We start from the raw sequence: 19,819 nt of genomic DNA on the forward strand, positions 1-19,819 counted from the left end.
TGAGAGATTTTGTGACTGCAGATCTCAATAAAGAGGACGTGATATTTCTATTACAAGGGATGTTTACATTCCTTGTATAAGGAATGAAAGTGATTTAAAAAGGGACAGTGTAAAGTAAAATGAGAGGAAAAAAAAGAATAGCGCCCCTTGCCTCCATGCTTGCGCGCAGAAGTGAATGCATACGCTGGGTATTGCTGTGAACGTTAGAGCAAGAATTCTAGTGCCTCTGTAAAAAAAAAAAAAAAATTGTCGCCTATGGAGATTAAGTTTTATAGTTTGTTGCCATTCCATGAGCGTGCGTCATTTTAAAGCATGACATGTTGGGTATCTATTTACTCAGTGACGGCGTAACGTCATCTTTTATACTTTACAAAGAATTGGGATATCTTTGGTGTTGCATTAAAAATCATTAAAGTATTTGAAAGGCCACTATGCACATACTGTGAGACATAAACTATTGTAAAAATCGCCATTTTATTCTCGAAGGTCTCTGCTAAAGTATAGGTTTATATTATGTTTGGGGGTTCGATTAATTTTCGAAGCAAGAAATACAGATTTTTAATTTTACACAAAATGTTAAAGAAAAGTTTTGGTCAGAAAGTGGTAAGTAATACATTGTTCATAATTCTTTATGTAAGTCATGTGAAATTATTTTGTATCATGTATTCTTGGATGGTAATCTGCAATTAGGATGTAAACTTGCACATAAATTTTTGTATTTGTTTTTTTTTTTTGTATCCCACATAGTTTGAGTAGAGCTCATTCATTGCATCATCATGATTTTATACTGCGGTTGTCTGATATGCATATCTGTTTACAGCCACTTTTAAATGTAATGAGAATCTCGTTCAATTTATCCAGATTTTATCCAGTTTTCTCAACAGTCTCTATAAAGAGTAAATCATTTCATCCAGTTTAATTGATTCAAATGTATACTGCAGCCTTAAGGAACATTCTTCTCAACGATCACCAATGTAAGGAGCCTTATTCCCACCGACATCCAATGTAGGGAACATTCTTCCCACTGACAGGGCCGGATTAACATAGGGGCTATTGGAGCTGCAGCTCCAGGCCCCTTTCTCAAAATAGGCCCATTTGCCCAAAAAAAAAAAAAAGATCGACTTCGAGGATTGTAGCTCGGCGATCAGGAGTCACAGAGACCCCATATTTGTTGGGTAGGTAGCTAAAGACCCACCCCAGCACTGGTTAAAATATGGGGCTGCTATCATCTATGGTTCCGGAGATACAGGTCTCCTTGCACAGCCTGTCAGAAGCTACATACAGAGCGGCAGTATAAATACAAGCTGGAACACTCTGCAGCAGACTGAGAGGATGAACTCTCAGTGCTTATAATAATTATTTGTATATTACTTATGATAATTAACCCCTTGCCACCCAGGTCCATTCTAAGACTTCTCTCCTACATGTAAAAATCATCATTTTTTTATGCTAGAAAATTACTCAGAACCCTCAAGCATTATATATTGTTTTAGCCGACACCCTATGGAATAAAATGGTGGTATTTGCAACGTTTTATGTTGGAAAGAAACTTTTTTATTCATAAAAAAAAAACCCCACTAAAGTTATCACGATTTTTTGTTGTGTATTAAGCCATGCTTTACATTTTTTTACAGGTTACATGTTTAGAGTTACAGAGGAGGTCTAGTGCTAGAATTATTGCTCTCGCTCTAATGATCTTGGCGTATGTAACCTGTGTGTATCTGGCTCTGATACTAACCAGTACCTACCCAGGGACTGACTAGTATCTCTCCCCAGCCTGTCCCCACACACCCTCTCACCTGCTGACCTGTGAATGGGGCAATCACTCCCGCAGTGTTATTGTGTTCTGCCAGTGAATACAATGATTAGTGTTGCTAACTATAGCTGGCAGCACTGATTGTTTTGGGGAAAACCTGACAGGCTGGTTGCACTCAAGTCGCTTAATAGGTTGACTTGTGTAAAACCAGCTAGCCCATACATAGATCGACTATGGCTGCTCTCTGCTTAATTGGTGTAATTTCAATCCATGTATGGCCTGCTAAACCACTACGCAGTCCCTAAACATCCTTCCACAAACCTTTACATTTTTCCTTCCCAGATTACTTCATCCTCCTCTCCTATATATAGTGCACACTGTCATACTCTCCACACTTCTCTCCTATACATAGTGCCCACTGTAATACTCTCCACACTTCTCTCCTATACATAGTGCCCACTGTCATACTCTCCACACTTCTCTCCTGTACATACTGCTCACTGTCATACCCTCCACACTTCTCTCCTATACATAACGCCCGCTGTCATATCCTACACACTCCTCACCTGTACATAGTGCCCACTGTCATACACTTCTCTCCTGTACATAGTGTCCACTGTCGTACCCTTCACACTCCTCTCCTATACAGTGCCCACCGACATACCCTCCATACTCCTCTCCTATACATAGTGCCCACCGCCATACCCTCCATACTCCTCTCCTATACATAGTGCCCACCCCTATACCCTCCATACTCCTCTCCTATACATAGTGCCCACTGTCATACCTCCAACACTTCTCTCCTATACATAGTGCCCACTGCCATACCTCCAACACTTCTCTCCTATACATAGTGCCCACTGTCATACCCTCCACTCCTGTACATACTACTAACTTTCATACCCTCCATACTCCTCTCCTATACATAGTGCCCACCGTTTTACCCTCCCTCCACACTCCTCTCCTGTAATTACTGCTTACTGTCCTACTCTCCTGTACATAGTGCCCACTGTCATACCCTCCACACTCTTCTCTTATACATAGTGCCCAATTTCATACCCTCTACACTCCTCTGCTGTGCATACTGCCCACTGTCTTACCCTTCACACTCCTCTCCTGTACATAGTGCCTTCTGCCATACCCTCTGCACTCCTCTCATGTACATAGTGCTCACTGTTAGACCCTCCACATTCCTCTCCCTCACCTGCACATACTTCACACTTTTATACCATCCATACTCCTCCCCTATGCCTCTTACCCACAAAAACTGTTCTTTAAAATTATATGTTAAAATTATATGTTAAAATGATATGTTCCTCAATGTTACCAGCTCTAGAAGGGGCACTTTTGTCAGTTCAACTAAAGGAAATCTCACAGTCCTCATATTTGTTCTGCCCCATTATTAGTACTTATTTTATTTTGTAATTACTATTGTGATGTATAGAGGAACACGGGGGATGTCAGCTACTCTAAACATAGCACTTTTAAAAAAAGCGTCCCTAAAATATATATGAGAAAAGTTGACAACCATGTACTTAGGCACTGCCCAAGGGCCACAGGGTCAGTAGGGGCCCCATGAGAGGCTCCGGTGATAGTAAAGCGGTAGTAAACTTTTCTAACATTACTACTTTTTAGAGGCCCTTGGGGAGGTTATGCCATAATGTACAAGTGTGCCCAGCATATTAGCACATTAGGGTACACTTACCTGTCAGACCTCCAGTGCTGTGCTGTGATCAGTCCGGCGGGGCCCGGGCACTTCCATCTTCACCCGGTCTTCCTTCTGGGTTCTGTGCCTTCCGTCATTTGCCTTGGCCAGGCTGCGTTGATGTCATTCCCTCTTTCTCCCATCCCCCCCTTTTTCTCTCATCCTCCCTCCCTTACCCCTCACACCTCTTTCATCCCCTTTTTCTCTCTCTCTTCCTCCCTCTCTCTCTTTAATTTAATTTGTTATAACAAAAAATAGTTTGCATTTTTATTTATTTATTGTTTATAAAAGGCCCCATCAAAATCCTCAGCACCAGGCCCACAATGTTCTTAATCTGGCCCTGCCCACTGACCACCAATGTAAGGGGCATTCTTCCCACTGACCACCAATGTAAGGAGCATTCTTCGCACTGACCCCCAATGAATACATTTAAGCAAGCATTACCAGAGACCTGAAAATTATTTCAAGGCTTCCTCTGGAGTACAAGGGTTGAGAAAATCTGGTGTAGTCTATCATTGTAGTACCTTAAAGGCCAGATTTTGTGCCCACTGGTGTTCTTAGTAAAATATCAGGGATGTGGTGTGATGACTAAGCTTGCTGCTGGTTTAGATCTATATGTAAGCGAATGATGGTGTTATAGTATTGTACTGGGTGGGGGCGGGGGTCTTCAACAAAATTGGGGTCTCCACTGGTATATTATTATACAGGATTTATATAGCATCAACAGTTTACACAGCACTTTACAACATAAGGGCAGACAGTACAATTTCAATACAATTTAATACAGTAGGAATCGGAGGGCTCTACTCATTGGAGCTTACAAAAAGGAGGGTCAAGAGATAGAAAAGGTCTTAACTGTGGGCAATGAGCTGGTGGAAATGGTTATTAGGTGTGGGCAAGGTAGACCTCTCTGAAGAGGTTTTCAGGGATCGTCTAAAAGTGGACAGAGGAAGAGATAGTTGGACAGATTGGGGTAGAGAGTTCCAGAGGATGGTAGAGGCTTGGGAGAAGTCCTGGAGGTGAGCATGGGATGAGGTGACAAGGGAGCTAGAGAGCAGAAGGTCTTTGAAGAAACTAAGAATGATTTGGTTGGTATTTTGAGACTAGGTTAGTGATGGGGGGGGGGGGGAAGCGCAGAGTTGTAGATGGCTGTGTAGGTTAGTATATTGAATTTAGTTTGTTGGGAGAGTGGAAGCCAATGGAGGGATTGGCAGAGAGGGTCCAGAGGACACTGATTGGTTGATAAGTTGGATGAACCAGCAGCAGCATTCAAGATGGACTGAAGGGGGAATAGCCTATGTAAAGGTAAGCCAATGAGGAGGGAATTTCAGTAGTCGAAGTGAGAGATGACCAAGGAGTAGATTGGGAGCTTTGTGTTGTCATTGGTTAAGAAGGGATATATTTTGGAGATGTTGCAGAGGTTGAGGTGGCAAACTTAGGAAAGTAATTGGATGTGGGGCAGAAAGGATAGTTCAGAGTCCAGGATTACACCTGGGACATCCAAGCACAGGACAGTTGAGCCGTCAATCTTGACAGAGAAGTCAGGAGAAGGGCATGTGGGGGAGGAAATTTTATGAGCTTGTTTTTACAAAGATTGAGTTTGTATCTTAGTAAATTAGTGATGTGTGAGGAGACTGATGGAGTGAGCTGAGGAGTAGAGAGATAAATTTGGGTGTCATCAGTGTAGAAATGGTATTAGAAGCCACGGGAGTATATCAGCTGACTCAGGAAGGCAGTGTACATCGAGAATAGCAGAGGTCCAAGAACAGAACCTTAGGGAAACCTAGTGGAGAAAGGAACAAAAGAGGAAGTACAATTGTAAGTGATGTTGAAGGTGTAGTGGGATAGGTAGGAGGAGAACCAACGCAGTCATGGAGAACGAAGGAGTGGAGTTTTTTTTTTTTTTTGAGAAGGAGGGGGTAGTCCACCATGTCAAAGGCAGCAGAGAGGTCCTGGAGTAGACGTGCAGAATAGTGTTCGTTAGTTTTAGTTCAATCTTATTTTATTGAAACAAGACCATAGTAACATTCCAGAATAATAAATAAATGCAACTAAATCGTAGAAATGAGGTACTGTCGTAGCAGTTACAATAGATTCATTGAGGCCTTAAGTTCTTTTGTACATTTAACATAACGCAACAAGATAATAAGTAAATCAAGCCATATCGTACTTGAGATTCTTGGGATCCGGATACATGCATGTAGACTAGAAACATAGAATATTTGTAAGAGCCAAGTTTTATGCTTACAATGGATAAATGCTGGTGGGATCGCAACTCATTCCATAGGCAATAGGAACACTTCATATGGTAGAAAGAAGGTATCTAGTAGAGCGGAGAAAGAATAGAGGCACACCATCATGGCTGTTGGGCGGAGATATGGGCTGAGGGCGAACCACCTATCACAAACTCCGAAGAATAATGAAACATGGACCAAGAGGTTCATGTGATGGAAAACTGTTCCTCTTTGTTGTTTTCCTGGGCTAGCAGATGTTCCAAGTCTCTTATTTGGTCTAGCCCAATCCGCAAGGGAGGGCATACTCATCGATTTCTAATGTTGGGGGATTACTGTCTGCACTGCAGCAAGGAAATGAGGGAGTACATCTTTTTTTTTTTTTTTTTACTGATTTCAGTAGGCCGAGGATCATGGAGAGGAGGACCATTTCTAGTGTAGGTTGGAGGGTTGTCACCATCAGCCTGCAGTACAAGTGTAATATCATTTCCCAGAACTTTCTGACCAGAGGGCAGTCCCACTAGACGTGGAGCATAGTTTCCCCTACAACCCAAACATCTCCAGCAAGCGTCTGAACGGGAGGGGTCGAAACGTTTTATGTTTGCACGACATCTGTACCATCTTGTAACTAATTTGTGTCCATTGGTTTTAGCTGTTAGTAGAGTGTGAGTTTTAGGCAGTTGCCATGTAGTGCCAAGGGTGAAGTTAGATTGAAGGAGATCAAGAAGGTTGTTCTCAGTAAGATGGTTGCCCAGTCGGTTGTGGACCAGACATTCAAGGAGTTTGGAGGAAAAGGGGAGCAAGGAGAGAAGGCATAGCTTAAGATTGGTGGGGTCCAAGGAGGGCTTTTTAAGTATGGGGGTGACAAGTGTATGTTTTTAGAGAGTTGGGGAAGATGGCAGAAGAGAAGTAAATGTGAGTTCGAGTGTAGGATAGAGCCAGAGGGTGACCATAGCATTTGCGAGGGGGCAGGTGGTTAGGTGGGCGTTGTGAAAAAAAGTTTGGCAACCTTGTCTATAGTAGCGGGGTTGAGCCTAGGTTCACATTGGAGCAAATTGTTATGTGGTTTGAGAGATCAAATTGCAGCCTATTGACAATGGCACTGTTCCAATCGCTGCGACAATGATTTTGCGGCACGAACTGCTTCGCAAAAGTAATTTCTGCACTACTTTTGCCGATTTCAGGTGCGACTTCAATAGACATCTGTGCATGAAGCCACACAGATGTCTATAAAGTAGCAGCTGAAATCATGCTACTTCAAGTGAAGTAGCGTGATTTCAAAGTAGCATCACTGTGAACCAGGGCTTAATAAGGGAAGCGTTGAGTGTACCTGTGGACATGGGGTGTTAAGTAGGGGAGATATCTGTACACTAGAGATTTCATCATAAGTTGTATCAATCTTATTTTTTAAGTGATCGCAATCTCCTGGGCTGTGAGTGAGTTGGTGGTTGGAGGACAAAGTAGAGAGTTAAAAGTAGAAAAGCGTTGATGGAGACTGGATGAAAAGGTGTTAATGAGTGTGATAAAATAGACTTGCTTGGCAATTTAGAGGCAGGAATTGTAATTTTTTTGGCGAGCAGATTTATATTGGTTGTCTTTCTGAGACTTTTAGGCCTTTTTCTCATGGGCATTCTGATCAGGTCCACCTGTGAGTTTTTCAGGTGGAACTGCTCAAACACTCCATGTACCTCTATAGAATGGCGGATGTCATGTCCGCTGACATCTGCCGATATCCGATCCTGTCCATAAAATCCAGAAGAATGGAGACCCTATTTCCATCTGTCTGGAGAATTGGCGCAGATAAAAAATGGTCAGGTGGTTCCTTTTCATCCGATCGCTCCATCGAGGAGAGCGGGGTTCTGACAGGTCCGTCTCCACAGTGAGTGGCGGTACACCTGTCAGTGGGGATCAGCAGAGTGATTCCCCCTACTGAGCAAAGCGGAGTCCCTCGGGTGGACCGCCCATGTGAAAGAGCCCTTATGCCGCGTACACACGACCGGACTTTTCAACATCAAAAGTCTGACGGAATGATTCCGGCAGACCATTCGATCGTGTGTGGGCTGCAGCGGACTTTTGATTCGCAAAAGTCTGACAGACTTTAGAAGTGGAACATGTTTCAAATTTTTCCGCCAGAACTCCGCCAGACCCAGTTCCTACCGAGAAATCCGCTCGTGTGTGTGCTAGTCCGACGGACAAAAACCGATGCTAGGGCAGCTATTGGCTACTGGCTATGAACTTCCTTATTCTAGTCCAGTCGTACGTCATCACGTTCGAATCCGTCGGACTTTGGTGTGATTGTGTGTGGCCAAGTCCGTTCATTCGGAAAGTCCATCAGAACTCTGTCGGAACGTCTGTCGGACCTAAGTCTGGTCGTGTGTACGCGGCATTAGTCTTGCGGCACAGGTGCTCAAGCGGCTACGTATCCCCCCCCCCCGAGACTCCTGGTGTCATCTGTTTTCCAAGGCTATAGAGAACAGGCCTGATTCTGTGTGTTGTGAGGGGGGGGGTCACAAGCTCATCTAGGGAGGATTACAGTGATGTGTTGTAGACAGAAGTGGATAAGTTGAGGCAGGGAGGGTGAGATTTTGTCATAGAGATGGTCAGTAGAAGAGAAGGGTTGAGGTGGTGAAGGTTTCTATGGGTAATTGTTAGGCGGTTGGAGGGAGAGGAGGCGGTGGAAGAGAGGGGCACAGTAAAAATAAGATGATCAGAGAGAGGAAAAGGATCGTGGGAGAGGTTGCACAGAGTGCATAGGTAGAATACAAGGTGTTGCCATTAGCTTACCTCGCAGCACCACTGTCCCTTTTTGTATTGGCTTTTGAAAAATGCAGCAATTTAGAAATTGGATGAAAGGTTTTGCATTGGTAAACATTTTTTCTCAGAGTGTTTGTTTGTTTTATATACAACTATAAAGATCAGACAAAAATGAGGAGGAAAAAGGGACAGAGGGACTTTGTTCCAAATTGGGGACAGTCCCTCCAAATCAGGGACAGTTGGGAGCTATGCCATCAGAGTGAGTAGAAGCGTGTATCCATTGCTTCAAGCGGCATTCCACCCAAAAAATTTAACTTCTGTTTGAAGTGCAGGTGTCCCCCATGCCACATTTGGCATGAAATTTTTAATTTTATTTTGGGGTGGTGGGAGCGGTTACGCTCCTTTTTTTTTTATAAATATAGAGGGATCCAGCTTTCACTTCCTGCCGGGTGCCGGAAGGAAGATCACCTCTCCCCCTCGGCAATCACTTGGGATACGTCACAGGTCCCAGATGATTGCCCGGCCAATCACAGTGTGTAGCATGTGCCTACAGTGACAATGCTGGCGCCGCGGAGAGGAACGAGGCTTCGTACGCCTGCATTCCTGGACCGTGGGACAGGTGCTTGTCCAATTCTTAAAAGTCAGTAGCTACACTTTTTTGTAGCTGCTGACGTTTATGTGGGTGAAGCTCCGCTTTAAGGTCAAAAGAGAGGAGGTTAGATTGGGATGTTTACAAGTAGCAGGAGTGTTCCTATTAACAGGGATGTTACTGCACTTACACATTTGCAGAATTTCCAGCATGTCCAGAAGAAACTGGATGCAGTCACACCTGTATAATAATCCACTTTATTACCTGTTTTTATACCTTTTATGTCCTTGCCGAACATCATCTTCCTGCTGAGCTAAAAGGCTTATGAATGCTGCAAAGAAAAACAAACAATAAAATCGATATTAATGGGAAAATGTCCCGGCCTGGAAGGCATTGCTGCCTGCTAAGGAAACCCGGGGCGGAAAATTTACAGCCACTTTGTATAGGACTCTGGATTAACCCTTTGCTTGTAATAACATGCAGGACGAGCGGCAGTAGCTTAAACAGCTGTCAGCATATAAAATATTGAATAGAACGGTTACTTTGTTCATTAATATTTAATATTGTTTTTTTTTCCTGCTCTAAAAAGACCTGGCAACACTCCCCCCCCCCCCCTTTTTCAATTTTCAATAGCTATGGTTTCACACAGCACCCCTGCCCCCCCCCCCCCCGATTATTATCTATGGGTTCTCACCCTCTGTACACAACCCCCCCATTATCATTATCTATGGGCTCTCACTCTCTGTAAACAGCCCCCCATCTCATATTATTTTCCATAGGCTTTTACCCTCTGTACACAATCCCCCTCATATATAATTTTTCATAGGCTCTAACCCTCTGTATACAATTTCCCCATTATCATTATCTATGTACTCTAACCCTCTGCATATAGTTATCCCCCCATTATCATTACTTATAGGTTCTTGCCCTCCTTCAGGGAGATTTGAGCTGCAAGAGGGGGGCAGATAGTTAAGGGGGGGGGGTGCACAGTTACCAGAACTCATCTGCTGGTGTCTCCTGCTGCAGCAGCTGTAAGCCAGTGGGTGGAAGAGAAGAAGGTTGAAGAGGAACAGAGGGATTGGTTCCAATAATTGTGCACCCTCGCCGTTCAACTGAACTGCGTCCACCAAGCTGCCAAAAAAAAATCAACAGAGTGGTCTTGGCCCATTAGAGGAGGACCCAGATTGCCCCCATATTGGCACCTCAATTTTATTTATTTCAATTTGAATGCAGTAAATAAAAAATTGTGCAGTATTCCCGTTTTTAATATCCTAACCAAGCCTTATACAGGCATGCAGTCTTGGTGGCCAGGAAAGGGAGGGCAGCAAGCTTGCACAACCCCTTCCTGTACCAGACTAGGCCACATCCCTTTTAACACTGGGGGGGGTACCCTTCAAGGGGGGTGGCAATGCCTTTCTCCCCTTGCATGGAACCCCTTTGTGGTGTATAATGTCACTGTGATTGGATGTGTTTGTGCAATACTATTTAGCATTAACACATTTTTTTAAAGTGGTAAAATGCCTGCACTGACTGGCAGAAAGGGGTTCAGTGGAGCTGTCCCTGTAATCGCTGGTGAAAAACTATCCAATTTCTATCAAACACTGATTGGGAAATAAGAGGCCGTAGATAGCAGTGTAAAATTGGCAATCAGTGGGACATTTGTAATGGGGGAGAATAGGCCTAACCAGAGCATGTCTAACGTTTATTTTTACTATGGGGTTAAGGGCACAGTGAATATGGAAGTTTAACCAAAAAATGCCCCATCATTATACAATAAAAAACAATATACAGTATCCTCCGAGGAGAAAATGAAAATCCCAAAATAATATCCTGGAAAAAAAAACTTTTTTATTTTAAGGGAAGCCTTTTATAAGGATAATTGTGTTGCCCTGGGAGTTGGGTAACTCCACAATGAAATCCATAGACAGGTGGGTCCAGGGCCTCTCTCCATTGGGTATGGGTTGTAGGAGGCCCACTGGAAGGTGTTGTGGAGTCGTACTCTGAGCACACACGGAGCAGGCAACTACGAAGGTGGTTACATCAGCACATAGACTAGGCCACCAGAATTGTTGGGAAATGGCCCAAAAGAGTTGATTCTTCCCTGGGTGGCCAGCAGCCCTGGGAGAATAGTAAGTGGAGCACAGCAGTACGGAGACTCTCTGGGACAAAGCAGCGGTCACAAGGCTTCTCAGGAGGAGCATGGACCTAAGCGGCAAGTAAAACTGGTGTGAACCGTAGCCAAAATACGATCAGGAGGAATCACAGGAACCGATTCCATCTTGGAAGTGGAGGAAAATTGTTGCAACAAAGCGTCAGCCTTTACATTCTTATTACCGGGTAAGAATGAGACAATGTAATTGAAACTTGCCAAGTAAAGAGCCCTACGTGCCCTTTTGGGAGAGAGGCATTTAGCCTCAGACAAGAATGTGACATTCTCATGGTCAGTAAGAATGAGAACCGGCATAGTGGTACCTTCGAGGAGATGTCTCCATTCTTTCAGGGCTAAAATGATCGCCAACAGCTCTTTGTCCCCAATCTCGTAATTGCACTCCGCAGGTGACAATTTCTTGGAAAAGTAGCCACAAGGATGCATAATGCTCTCAGAGGTAGGACGTTGAGACAGAAAGCGCCAACTCCAGTCTCAGAAGCAATCAGGATAAAAAAATGATGTAGGATCAGGATGTGCCAACATAGGAGCAGAAACAAAGGCAGCCTTGAGACTCCCAAAGGCCTTAATGGACTCTGGAGACCAACTCTCTGGGTTACGGTCCTTCCTGGTCATATCAGTCAGGGGCTTGACCAGAGACAAGAAATTACGAATAAACCTCAGATAATAGTTGGCAAAGCCAAGAAAACACTGCAGAGGATGTAAACCCACGGGTCAGGGTCACTATAAGACTGTTGAAAGTTTCTCTGGGTCCATCGAAAAGCCAGCAGTGAAAATGACATAACCCAGGAATTTAACCTGTTCACAATGGAATTCGCACTTCTCCAATCTACAATAGAGATTGTTCTCACTAATGCCGCGTACACACAATCGAATTGTCTGGCGGAATTGGTCCGGCAAACAATCCGCCGGACTTTATAACGAACGGACTTGGCCACACACGGACGCTCCGAAAGTCCGGCGATTTCTAATGCGATGACGTACAGCACGTACGACGGGACTAGAAAAAGGAAGTTCAATAGCCAGTAGCCAATAGCTTCCTTCTCGTACTTGCTTCAGAGCATGCGTCATTCTTAGTCTGCTGTACTAGCACACTGACGAATGGATTGTCCGCTGAAAGCCAAGTCCGGCGGACGAATTTTGAGTCAAAACTACTTTCTAAGTCTGCCGGACTTTACGATGAATAAGTCTGCCGGAGCCCACACACGATCGAATTGTCCGGCGTACTGTGGTCCGACGGACCTAGTCCGCTGGACAATTCGATCGTGTGTACGCGGCATTCGTTTCTGACTCACACGACAGACATCTGTGTGGTGGCTCTCCAGGGACTTGAAAATATGAGGATATTGTCGAGCCACACATAACTGCAACAAATCTCGGAGAACATTGTTAATAAATTCCTAGAAAACTGCTGAAGTGTTACAAATGCCAAATGGCATTACGAGGTACTCGTAATGGCCTGTATTAAGTTTTCCACTCGTTGCCCTCCTTCATCCTCACGAGATTGTATGCCCCTCTCAAATCAAGCTTTGTAAAAAAACGTTTCTCCCTTGAGGCGGTCAAATAACTTTGTAATCAATGCAATCAGATAAAAATTCTTAATCGTGAAACAATTGAGACCCCTATAATCAATACAAGGTCTCAGTTCACCACTCTTCTTCTTCATAAAGAAGAAACCATCGCCAGCAGGAGACGAGAATTTGTGGATGAAACCCAGAGAAAGTGTGTCTGCAACATACTCCTCCACGGCCTTATCCTCAAAGGGTAAACGTGGCTACGAGGGGGTATGGCACCAGGTTGAAAGTCAATTGCACAATCATACGACCGGTTTGGAGGCAAACTACTGGCTTGAACTTTGTCAAAGACATAGCTAAAATCGCAGTGCTCCTCCGGCAGGGAAGAGAGCGAAGAGGTGCACAGGACCTTGGCTACCTTCTGGAAGCATGTCTTACTGCATTGTGGCGACCAGGAGAGAACCTTAGCATGGGGCCAATCAAAAGAGGAGTTGTGCCTCTGTAACCAAGGATAAGTAAAAAGCAGCGCAAACGTAGGTGAAGAAATAATTTGATGGTGAAGAACCCCTACAGCCATGGAAAAAAGAACAGTCTTATGAGTCACATGGGCAGGCTGTAGAGATCTCCCATCAAGAGCCTCAACGGCAAGTGGAGTGGCATGCTGCAGCAGAATCAAGTATTTTGATACAAAGGCAGCATCAATGAACAGGCCTGCAGACCCAGAGTCGATTAGAGCCTGTATAAGGGAAACCGAAACCAGGGGCTTATCCTTCTGGATAACTGGGGACGAAACAACTCCACCTAAGGTCTGTCTGTGACAGGACCTCAAGGTTCGGTCGTTCCCTGGACGGGTAGGACAAGACTTCAAAAAGTGACCTGCCTGGCCACAATAAAGGCACAATCTCTCCCTCCTCCTAATGGCTCTCTAATCCGCTGAGAGACGCGTGAAGCCCAAGTGAATGAGTTTACCTTCATTGACCGACTCGGTACCAGGAGGCATAGCAGGTGAGGGAGGCAAGTGTGGGACTGCAAAGCTTAGAGACAAATACATACAGTGCCTTGCGAAAGTATTCGGCCCCCTTGAACTTTTCAACCTTTTGCCACATTTCAGGCTTCAAACATAAAGATATAAAATTTTAATTTTTTGTGAAGAATCACCAACAAGTGGGACACAATTGTGAAGTGGAACGAAATCTATTGGATATTTTAAACTTTTTTAGCAAATAAAAAACTGAAAAGTGGTGCGTGCAAAATTATTCAGCCCCTTTACATTAAGTGCAGCAAACTCACTCCAGAAGTTCAGCGAGGATCTCTGAATGATCCAATGTTGTCCTAAATGACTGATGGTGATAAATAGAATCCACCTGTGTGTAATCAAGTCTCTGTATAAATGCACCTGCTCTGTGATAGTCTCAGGGTTCTGTTGAAAGTGCAGAGAGCATCATAAAGACAAAGGAACACACCAGGCAGGTCCGTAATACTGTTGTGGAGAAGTTTAAAGCCGGATTTGGATACAAAAAGATTTCCCAAGCTTTAACCACTACAATACAGGGCACTTTCGCCCCCTTCCTTCCCAGCCCAATTTTCAGCTTTCATCGCTCTAGCACTTTCAGTGACAATTGCGCGGTCATGCTACACTGTACCCAAATGAAATTGTTATCATTTTGTTCGCACAAATAGAGCTTTATTTTGGTGTTATTTATTCACGACTCCGTTTTTTATTTTTTGCGATATAAGCGCAAAAAAAGCGGAAATTTGGAAAAAAAACTATATTTTCTTTTTTCTATTTGAAAAGAAATCCAATAAAATCTAATTTTGTCATAAATTTAAGCCAAAATGTATTCTGCTACATGTTTTTGGTAAAAAAAAATTCCGTTAAGTGTATAATAATTGGTTTGTGTGATCACGGACATATGTACGCAAATGATCATGTACATATGTGTGCAGGTGATCACGTACATATGTGTTCAGATAATCATTGGGACATGTGATTTTAGTGGGACATATGTGGGGGACATGTTTTTATTATTAGGGACATGTGTTTTTATTATTTGGGGACATGTATGTTTTGGGGACATGTGTGTTTTGGGGACATATGTGGGGACTGTGTTTGTACTGTGTGGTGTGTTGTGTGTTGACACTAGACTGATGATCAGTGAGTAAAAAGCTGTAAAAAACAGCTCATACTCACTGATCATCAGCCGGCTGCAGCGTTCTGCTCTCCTCTCCTCAGCGATGACTTCCGTGTGAGGAGAGGAGAGCTGATTGCCTAGCAACCGGCTGTTTGTTTACATCACATGATGGCCGTGATTGGACACGGCCGTCATGTGATCAGGAGGGCCAATCACAGAGCCCTCCTGCCGATCTGAGATGTGCCATGTCCGGGTGACACGAGCACATCGGGATCGCGCCGCTGCGCGGGCACGCGCGCGATCCCGCTACTTCTGAAGGACGAACGTCCTATCAGGAGTAGACGGCTCCCACCCGGCCGTATATATGCATTGGCCGGGTGGGAAGTGGTTAAACATCCCAAGGAGCACTGTGCAAGCGATCATTTTGAAATGGAAGGAGTATCAGACCACTGCAAATCTACCAAGACCTGGCCATCTCTCTAAACTTTCAGCTCAGACAAGGAGAAGACTGATCAGAGATGCAGCCAAGAGGCCCATGATCACTCTGGATGAACTGCAGAGAACTACAGCTGAGGTGGGAGAGTCTGTCCATAGGACAACAATCAGTCGTACACTGCACAAATCTGGCCTTTATGGAAGAGTGGCAAGAAGAAAGCCATTTTTTAAAGATATCCATAAAAAGTCTCGTCTAAAGTTTGCCACAAGCCACCTGGGAGACGCACCAAACATGTGGAAGAAGGTGCTCTGGTCAGATGAAACCAAAATCCAACTTTTTGCCCACAATGCAAAACTATATATTTGGCGTAAAAACAACACAGCTCATCACCCTCAAGACACCATCCCCACTGTCAAATATGGTGGTGGCAGCATCATGGTTTGGGCCTGCTTTTCTTCAGCAGGGACAGGGAAGATGGTTAAAATTGAGGGTAAATGGATGCAGCCAAATACAGGACCATTCTGGATGAAAATCTGTTGGAGTCTGCAAAACACCTGAAACTGGGACGGAGATTTATCTTCCAACAAGACAATTATCTCAAACATACAGCAAAATCTACAAAGGAATGGTTCACAAATAAACGTATCCAGGTGTTAGAATGGCCAAGTCAAAGTCCAGACCTGAATCCAATCGAAAATCTGTGGAAAGAGCTGAAAACTGCTGTTCACAAACGCTTTCCATCTAACCTCACTGAGCTCCAGCTGTTTTGCAAGGAAGAATGGGCAAGAATTTCAGTCTCTCGATGTGCAAAACTGATAGAGACATACCCCAAGCCACTTGCAGCTGTAATCGCAGCAAAAGGTGGCTCTACAAAGTATTAACGCAAGGGGGGCCGAATAATTTTGCACGCCTCACTTTTCATCTTTTAGTTAAAAAAGTTTCAAAAATCCAATAGATTTCGTTCCACTTCACAATTGTGTCCCACTTGTTGGTGATTCTTCACAAAAAATAAAAATTTTATATCTTTATGTTTGAAGCCTGAAATGTGGCAAAAGGTTGAAAAGTTCAAGGGCCAAATACTTTCGCAAGGCACTGTAGGAGACTTCTACAAGCACTCCTTAAAAGAGAGTATTTCTCTGAGTCTGGCGTCAATGAGGATGGCAAACATGATCAACTTAACCAGCTCAGTGGGTATATCTTGGGCTGCTATCTCATCCTTGATGGAATCCGAGAGACCGTGAGAAAAAGCAGCCACGAGGGCCTCATCGTTCTAAGAAACCTCTGCTGCCAGAGTCCTGCAACTCAGGAATGTTGGTAACGCCATGGCAAACTGATCCATGCGGTGATCCTGCTCATCCAATCTGGAAAAAATATTACCAACAAGTGGTTTGACTGCATCTTCTGCATTCATGGTCTTCCCCTACTGTCAGAAACCAAGAATCAGACCGAGACAGTTAAATCACACTTGTTTAATAATAAAAGTAAACAGAACAAATGTAGTCAAAACATAGCCAAAGTTCGGTAACTGGAACGGATAGTCAGACAAGATAGGAATCAGCATAGTGGAACAGCAAGCAAGATCTGGAGCCAGAAGTAATGTCAGCCAAGCAAGTCTTTAACAGGAGCACAGTAGAAAGTCACTGTGATGTTGACCAAGGCGAAGGCAGAGATTATCTGGGCTGGGTGGCTTAAAGCGGGAGTCCACCGGGACTCTGCGTTTATTTTTATTTTTTTTTTTAAAGCCAGCAGCTACAAATACTGCAGCTGCTGACTTTTAAAATAGTGACACTTACCTGTCCAGCGCGCCCGCGATGTCGGCACCCGAAGCCGATCTCTAGATCGTCTCTCGGGTGCTGCCGCCGCCATCTTGGGTATGGGAATCAGGAAATGGAGCCTTTCGGCTTCATTTCCCAGTTCCCTACTGCGCATGCGCGAGTCGCGCTGCGCAATAAGGACGGTACCCGCTGCCTCTGGGATCTGTGTGTTTCCCAGCAGGCAGCGGGGCACTTGCGGAAAGGGGCGGGCACTTGCGAAAAGGGGCGTAATCTACGCCCCTTTCCGCAGAGAGCTATCCCGGAAGTGGGTGCAGATACCTGTACTGTACAGGTATCTGCACCCCCCTCCCCCCTGAAAGGTGCCAATTGTGGCGCCGGAGGGGGGGAGGGTTCCGATGAGCGGAAGGTCCACTTTAGGGTGGACCTCCGCTTTAAGTAAGCAGGACTGATGCACAGGATATCATCAACAGGTGAGTCACTGTGGAGAGATGGGAGCTGGCAATTACCCGACAGCTGAGTGGCCAGCTCAGAGAAGGAAGGGCTGAGCCCAGCCCTGACACACAGGAGGTATCCCAAGACAGTCCAATGGAATCTGATATGTTTGTGAGGTACAGCACAGTCAAGAGGTATCCCAGGACATCCCTACAAAAACCAGGACTGTTTGGAGGAATGGCACAGTCAGGATGTATCCCCAGGCCATTCCCTCGCAATCTGGGACCATTGAGAGGTATGCCACAGTCAGGAGCTGGCTTACTCCTGACTGCAACACCATCCTTACCGAATTGGTGCCGAAGAACTACAGGATCCTAAATGAGCATCGGAAAGGGAAAAAAGGAGGAGGCCTAGCAGTGATCTTTAAATCGCACCTGGCGCTCACCAAATCAATGGTACAGAACCCAGTGGCTTTTATGGAGACACTGACGCTACATCTTCAACCAACACCCCATGACACCACTCACATTCTACTATGCTACAGACCGCCTGGACCAAAGACTAATCTTCTTACACCCCTCACCGAATTCATTGCAATACACACCCTAATTTCCAAAAACTTCGTGGCACTCTGGGATTTTAACCTTTGGGCAAGCGATTCGCAAGATCACATCGCGACCTACCGAGGAAAACCACACAAACTACAAAGGACTCACGGCGAATTATCACAAAGCAATCTTCAAAGCTAAAAGGGATAATTTCTCAAATTCAATCTCAACAGCCTTAAACCGCCCTTGGGAACTTTTTAAAATAGTCGCTCAATTGATGAACCCAGTATGCTTAGAGCCCCCAGCAAACGAAACCCAAGATTTCTGCAATTAATTATCAGATTTTTTCATCAACATAATCAAAACCATCAGGAAAACAATTCATCAGAAAAAAACAGCCAACCCCAGTCAACAAAAACAAAAAGAAGATCTGTACACCAACATCCCCCAACCTCCGAAGTTTTCCCTGACCCCAATTACCGCTGACATCACTAAAAACATCATCAAAAACCTTTGAGACAGTACATCACCAATTGACATCATCCTCATAAAACTCCTGAAGGAATGCTCCGACATCGTGGCTCCCACCATAACCCACCTCATAAATCAGTTGTTTGAAGAAGGGATTGTTTTTGGGCATCGTCAAACCCCTGCTAAAGAAACCTAACCTCGACCCTTAGGACCCAAACAACCGCAGGCTGATAACAAGCCTCAACACCATCTCCAAGATCATGGAGAAAGCAATAGTTCAACAGATACAACACCACCTGGATACACACAAACTCCTAGATCCGCTGCAATCAGGCTTCCGCCCGGGCCATGGTACAGAAACAGCACTCCTCAAGATCTGGGACGACACTCTCGAAGCAGCGGATGATTGAGAATCATGCCTCCTGGTACTGTTGGACCTGAGTGCAGCGTTTGATACAGTGGACCACAATACTTTACTCATCCGCCTCACAGAAGTAGCCGGAGTCTTAGATTCAGATCTTCAATGGTTCGCATCCTTCCTAGGAAATCGTTCACAGACCGTGAAACTAGGAGAATTCACATCTGAAACCAAGGCAGTCTCCTGCGGAGTCCCTCAAGGATCGCCCTTGCCGCCAGTGCTCTTCAACATATACATCCGCCCACTCATTATCATCAGATCATCTGACCTCTGTTTCCACTCATAGACTGACGACACACAACTTTATTTTCGTATCACTGGACAAAAAGACCATCAGCAGTAACTAGAAAATTGCCTCACTTTGATAGAAGACTGGATGACCACTAACTCCCTCAAACTCAACGAATCAAAAACAGAGCTTCTCATCCTACACGCAAACCATAATTCCCGAACCAAGATCCCCTGGACACCACCCATTTTTGGGCAGACCATCTCCCCAAAGACCAAGGCAAAGAGTCTTGGGGTCATTTTTGACTCGCAAATGTCAATGGATGCCCAAATAGGAGCAGTAGTCAGTGGCTCTAACCATCTGCTACGCAGACTTATCCCGTTCATCCCGAAGAAGGACAAAGCAGTGGTAGTTGGAACAGTCATTAATTCACGACTTGACTACGCAAACTCCCTTTACATAGGATTACCCCAATATCAACTTGCGCACTTACAACTTATCCAAAACATGGCGGCAAGGCTGATAACAGGGAAAAAACCCAGGGAATCAATCTCCCCTTCCCTGAGGAGCTTACACTGGCTAATCGTAAAGAATCTAATCACATTCAAGACCCTCTGCCTCACCCACAAATGCATGCATGGAGATGCTCCTCAATACCTATT

The sequence above is a fragment of the Lithobates pipiens genome, unplaced genomic scaffold, assembly GCF_037356315.1.
Source record: "Lithobates pipiens isolate NorthernLeopardFrog02 unplaced genomic scaffold, aLitPip1_a1.2 Scaffold_19, whole genome shotgun sequence".
Taxonomy (NCBI): Eukaryota; Metazoa; Chordata; class Amphibia; order Anura; family Ranidae; genus Lithobates; species Lithobates pipiens.